The 6,866-nt window shown below is 38.5% G+C and overlaps 1 non-coding gene across 1 annotated transcript; it reads left to right on the top strand.

Annotated features, from left to right (window-relative positions):
* The first annotated feature begins 1,702 nt into the window (after nucleotides 1-1,702).
* On the top strand, nucleotides 1,703-1,810 carry LOC112761396 (small nucleolar RNA R71). Its single transcript, XR_003181791.1, has one exon. It is a non-coding gene; the product is annotated as a small nucleolar RNA R71 (small nucleolar RNA).
* Nucleotides 1,811-6,866: the final 5,056 nt, after the last annotated feature.

Raw genomic sequence — 6,866 nt, forward strand, 5'->3', positions numbered from 1 at the left:
GGGCTCTCATGGAGCCTCACAGATGTGCAGAGCTTTGTTGAGACTCTCCAACACCAAACTTAGAGTTTGGATATGGGAGTTCAACACCAAACTTAGAGTTTGGTTGTGGCCTCCCATATCCAAACTTAGAGTTTGACTGTGGGGGCTCTGGTTGACTCTGCTTTGAGAGAAGTTTTTCATGCTTCCTCTTCATGGTTGCAGAGGGAGATCCTTGAGTTTTAAACACAAGGGAGTCCTCATTCCATTGAAGGACTATTTCACCTCTGTCAACATCAATCACAGCTCTTGCAGTGGCCAGGAAAGGTCTTCCTAGGATGATGGATTCATCCTCTTCCTTTCCAGTATCCAGGACTATGAAATCAGTAGGTATGTAAAGGCCCTCAACCCTTACTAATACATCTTCTACTTGTCCATAAGCCTGTTTTCTTGAGCTGTCTGCCATCTCTAGTGAGATTTTAGCAGCTTGCACCCCATAGATTCCCAGTTTCTCTATTACAGAGAGGGGCATGAGGTTTATTCCTGAACCAAGGTCACACAGAGCCTTAAAGATCATGGTGCCTATGGTACAAGGTATTATGAACTTTCCAGGATCCTGTCTCTTCTGAGGCAATGTCAGTTGATCCAGATCACTTAGTTCATTGATGAACAAGGGAGGTTCAACTTCCCAAGCATCAATGCCAAATAATTTGGCATTCAGCTTCATGATTGCACCAAGAAACTTGGCAGTTTGCTCTTCAGTAACATCCTCATTCTCTTCAGAAGAGGAATACTCATCAGAGCTCATGAAGGGTATAAGGAGGTTTAATGGAATCTTTATGGCCTCTAGATGAGCCTCAGAGTCCTTTGGTTCCTCAGAGGGAAGCTCCTTATTGATCACTGGATGTCCTAGGAGGTCTTCCTCCTTGGGATTCACGTCCTCTCCTCTCCTCAGAGGTTCGGCCATGGCGCTTATATCAATGGCCTTGCACTCTCCTTTTGGGTTCTCTTCTGTATTGCTTGGGAGAGTACTAGGAGGGATTTCAGTGATCCTTTTACTCAGCTGGCCCACTTGTGCTTCCAGATATCTAATGGAAGACCTTGTTTCATTCATGAAACTTACAGTGGCCTTAGATAGATCAGAGACTAGATTTGCTAAATTAGAAGCATTTTGTTCAGAGTTCTCTGTCTGTTGCTGAGTTGATGATGGAAAAGGTTTGCTATTGCTAAACCTGTTTCTTCCACCATTATTAAAGCCTTGTTGGGGCTTTTGATCCTTCCATGAGAAATTTGGATGATTTCTCCATGTTGAGTTATAGGTGTTTCCATAAGGTTCACCTAAGTAATTTACCTCTGCTATTGTAGGGTTCTCAGGATCATAAGCTTCTTCTTCAGAAGATGCCTCTTGAGTACTGTTGGATGCAGCTTGCATTCCATGCAGACTCTGAGAAATCATATTGACTTGCTGAGTCAATATTTTGTTCTGAGCCAATATGGCATTCAGAGTATCAACTTCAAGAACTCCCTTCTTCATAGGCGTCCCATTACTCACAGGATTCCTTTCAGAAGTGTACATGAACTGGTTATTAGCATCCATGTCAATGAGTTCTTGAGCTTCTGCAGGCGTTTTCTTTAGGTGAATGGATCCACCTGCAGAAGTGTCCAGTGACATTTTTGATAGCTCAGATAAACCATCATAGAATATATCCAGGATGGTCCATTCTGAAAGCATGTCAGAAGGACACCTTTTGGTCAACTGTTTGTATCTTTCCCAAGCTTCATAGAGGGATTCACCTTCTTTCTGTCTGAAGGTTTGAACATCAGCTCTAAGCTTGCTCAGCTTTTGAGGAGGAAAGTACTTGGCTAAGAAAGCCGTGACCAGCTTATCCCAAGAGTTCAGGATGTCTTTGGGTTGAGAATCCAACCATAATCTAGCTCTGTCTCTTACAGTAAAAGGGAAAAGCATGAGCCTGTAGACTTCAGGATCTACTCCATTAGTCTTAACAGTATCACATATTTGCAAGAATTCAGTTAAGAACTGAAAAGGATCTTCCGATGGAAGTCCATGAAACTTGCAGTTCTGCTGCATCAGAGAAACTAATTGAGGTTTCAGCTCAAAGTTGTTTGCTCCAATGGCAGGAATGGAGATGCTTCTTCCATGTAAATTGGAATTAGGTGCAGTAAAGTCACCAAGCATCTTCCTTACATTATTATTATTTTCGGCTGCCATCTCCTTTTCCTGTTCAAAAATTTCTGAAAGGTTATCTCTGGATTGTTGTATTTTAGCTTCTCTTAATTTTCTCTTCAGAGTCCTTTCAGGTTCTGGATCTGCTTCCACAAGAATGTTCTTATCCTTGCTCCTGCTCATATGACAAAGAAGAAGGCATAGAAAAATAATAATAATAATGGAGATCCTTTATACCACAGTATAGGGATTCCTGTGTGAGTGGAAGAAGAGGGGGAGACAAAGAATGTAATATAATGGAAGAAACACAACTGTGAGGATGGAAGAGAGGTGAGATGAGATGTTAGGATATGAATGAATAAATAGAATGAGATGGGGGAGGGATAATTTTCGAAAATTATTTTGAAAAAGAGTTAGTGATTTTTGAAAAATGGTTTTTGAAAAATGTTAGAAATTTTCGAAAAATTTTTAAAATTTAGAAATAAAAATAATTAGTTAATAAAAAAGAAATTTTTGAAAAAGAGGGAAGATATTTTCGAAAATTAGAGAGAAAGAGTTAGTTTGGTAGTTTTGAAAAAGTTAAGAAACAAACAAAAAGTTAGTTAGTTAGTTGAAACAAATTTTGAAAAGATAAGAAGTTAGGAAGTTAGAAAAGATATTTTGAAAAGATATTTTTGAAAAAGATAAGATGAGAATATATTTTTGAAAAGATATGATAGAAATTAGTTTTTGAAAAAGATTTGATTTTTAAAATCTCAATTAATGACTTGATTCATAAGAAATCACAAGATATGATTCTAGAACTTAAAGTTTGAATCTTTCTTAACAAGCAAGTAACAAACTTCAAAATTTTGAATCAAAACATTAATTGATTATGTTATTTTCGAAAATTTGGTATAAAAATAAGAAAAAGATTTTTGAAAAATATTTTTGAAATTTTCGAAAATAACTAAGAATTTTGAAAAAGATTTGATTTTTGAAAAAGATTTTGAAAAAGATAAGATTTTCAAATTGAAAATTTGATTTGACTCATAAGAAACAACTTGATTTTAAAAATTTTTGAAAAAGTCAACTCAAATTTTCGAATTTGATGAGAGAAAAAAGGAAAGATATTTTTTTGATTTTTGAATTTTTATGATGCAAGAGAAAAACACTAAAAGGATGCAATGCATGAAATTTTTAGATCAAAACAATGAATGCATGCAAGAATGCTATGAATGTCAAGATGAACACCAAGAACACTATGAATGTCATGATGAACATCAAGAACATATTTTTGAAAAATTTTTAATGCAAAGAAAACATGCAAGACACCAAACTTAGAATTCTTTAATGCTTAGGCACTAAGAATTCAAGAATGCATATGATAAACATGAAAAGACACAAAACAAAAAATCATCAAGATCAAACAAGAAGACTTACCAAGAACAACTTGAAGATCATGAAGAACACTATGAATGCATGATATTTTCGAAAAAATGCAAGATGCATATGCAATTGACACCAACTTATAACATGACTCAAGACTCAAACAAGAAACACAAAAATATTTTTGATTTTTTTGATTTTCTAATTTTTTCTTGGATTTTTCTTTTATATTTTTCGCATATTAAAAGGAAAAATGAGGATTCCAAAAATTTTGAATATGAATTCCAGGAATCTTGCCATGTTAGTCTAAAGCTTTAGTCCAGGAATTAGACATGGCTCACTAGCCAGCCAAGCTTTCAAAGAAAGCTCCAGTCCAAAACACTAGACATGGCCAATGGCTAGCCAAGCTTCAGCAGGTGATCATGGATCAGCAGCAGGTGGATGAGCAACAACTAATTTGCTCTTGATAACAAATTGCAAGCCTTAGTCCAAATGAATTTAGACATGGCTTTACAGCCAGCCAGGCTTCACATGCTTCATGAAACACTAGAATTCATTCTTAAAAATTTTGAATAAATTTTTGAAAACATTTTATTTTTTTCGAAAACAAAAGAAAAATTTTTTTTTGAAAATATTTTTGAAAGATTTTTGAAAAGAAAACGAAAAGAAAGTTACCCAATCTGAGCAACAAGATGAACCGTCAGTTGTCCAAACTCAAACAATCCCCGGCAACGGCGCCAAAAACTTGGTGCACGAAATTGTGATCTCCAGGCTCGAACAAATCCTGGTAATGGCTCCAAAGCTTGGTGCTCTGATCTTAATTCATGATTGTCACAACTTCGATACAACTAACCAGCAAGTGCACTGGGTCGTCCAAGTAATACCTTATGAAGCAAGCTATGGTCACCTTGCAAATCTCAGTCAGGCAGATATAAAGTGATAATGGTGTTTTCGAATATTATATAATAAAATAGGGATAGAGATACTTATGTAATTCATTGGTAGAAATTTCAGATAAGCGAATGGAGATGCTTTTCGTCCCTCTGAACCTCTGCTTTCCTGCTATCTTCATCCAATCAGTCTTACTCCTTTCCATGGCTGGCTTTATGTGATACATCACCACTGTCAACAGCTACTTTCGGTCATCTCACGGGAAAATGATCCAATGCCCTGTCACGGCACGGCTAATCGTCTGGAGGCATCACCCTTGTCAATGGCTTCATCTTATCCTCTCAGTGAATAATATGCTCACGCACCCTGTCACGGCACGGCTATTCATCTGTCGGTTCTCGATCGTGCTGGAATAGGATTTACTATCCTTTTGCATCTGTCACTAACGCCCTGCAATCGCGAGTTAGGAGCTCGTCACAGTCATTCAATCATTGAATCCTACTCGGAATACCACAGACAAGGTTTAGACCTTCCAGATTCTCTTGAATGCCGCCATCATTCTAGCTTACGCCACGAAGATTCTAGTTAGGAGATCTAAGAGATACTCATTCTAGCTTATTTCATGTAGAACAGAAGTGTTTGTCAGACACGCGTTCATAAGGGAGAAGGATGATGAGCGTCACACATAATCATCACCTTCATCACGTTCTTGGGTGCGAATGGATATCTTAGAAGCGAAATAAGAAGGATTGAATAGAAAACAGTAGTACGTTGCATTAATCTTTGAGGGACAGCAGAGCTCCACACCTTAATCTATGGAGTGTAGAAACTCTGCCGTTAAAAATACATAAGTGAAGGTCCAGGCATGGCCGAGATGGCCAGCCCCCTAAAACGTGATCAAAGGATCATAAGGTAATCCAAAGATGGTCTAAAAGACGCCTAATACAATAGTAAGAGGTCCTATTTATAATAAACTAGCTACTAGGGTTTACATGAGTAAGTAATTGATGCATAAATCCACTTCCGGGGCCCACTTGGTGTGTGTTTGGGCTGAGCCTAAGTGTTGCACGTGCAGAGGCCATTTGTGGGGTTGAACGCCAGTTTCTGTGCCAGTTTGGGCGTTCAACTCTGGTTTTGGATCCTTTTCTGGCGCTGGACGCCAGGTTTGGTCAGAGAGCTTGCGTTGAACGCCAGTTTACGTCGTCTATGCTTGGCCAAAGTATGGACTATTATACATTGCTGGAAAGCCCGGGATGTCTACTTTCCAACGCAATTGGAAGCGCGCCATTTCGAGTTCTGTAGCTCCAGAAAATCCACTTTGAGTGCAGGGAGGTCAGAATCCAACAGCATCAGCAGTCCTTCTTCAACTTCTGAATCTGATTTTAGCTCAAGTCCCTCAATTTCAGCCAGAAAATACCTGAAATCACAGAAAAACACACAAACTCATAGTAAAGTCCAGAAATGTGAATTTAACATAAAAACTAATGAAAATATCCCTAAAAGTAACTAGATCCTACTAAAAACATACTAAAAACAGTGTCAAAAAGCGTATAAATTATCCGCTCATCATTGTCCCTCTCCAGCCATGGTTGGAATTATCTCTCCAGCCCTGGTTGGAGTTGTCTTGCCACCCTTGGTTATAGTTGCCACCTTGGTTGTAGTTGCCGCCTTGTTGATTATATCCTTGACTCGGGCGGTCATAGAAGTTATGAGTGGCTGCCACAGTGTTGTCTTCTTGTTGGAGCTGCGGACATTCATCAGTATAATGACTATAATCAGCACAGATTCCGCATACTCTTTGTGGGACCAACTGTTGGCTTTGTTGTAGTGGGGGAGGCTGAGCTTGTTGTGCTTGTTGTTGATTTAACTACTTCTGCTTCAGTAGGTTGGTCATTTCACATATACTTTGTGTGAGAGCAGTAGTCTCAATGCTAGAGGAAACCTCTGCAACAGCTTTTGAGTGGCTGTGCCTGTGCCTGTGATTCCTAGTGGACTCAGCTAAGTCGCTGATTAGTTGCCATGCTTCATCTGCGATCTTGAACTTTTTCAGAGAATCATTTCTAGCACCATCCAGTGTGGTCTTATCCTGAGGCTTCATGCCTTGAGTGAAATAGCTGATAAAAACTAGTCTGTCAATCATGTGATGGGGGCATGCGTCTAGAAAGTTCTTAAAATGCTCCCAGTACTCATAGAGAGTCTCCGATTCACCTTGAACAATGCAGGAGATCTCCTTCCTCAGTCTGTCTATAACTTCAGTTGGAAAATATTTTTCCAAGAATTCTCTCCTGAGCGTATCCCAGTTGGTAATATTTATAACGACCCAACTTCCAAAACGTCATGATTGTACCGAAAGTAAGGTGTTACCAACCTGCTTTCCTTTATTAACTATTTACTATTGAGCCTTTAGTTCGATATCGCGATTTAGTTTTATAGAAAATTCCAGAAA

Source organism: Arachis hypogaea, chromosome 16 (genome assembly GCF_003086295.3).
Source record: "Arachis hypogaea cultivar Tifrunner chromosome 16, arahy.Tifrunner.gnm2.J5K5, whole genome shotgun sequence".
NCBI lineage: Eukaryota > Viridiplantae > Streptophyta > Magnoliopsida > Fabales > Fabaceae > Arachis > Arachis hypogaea.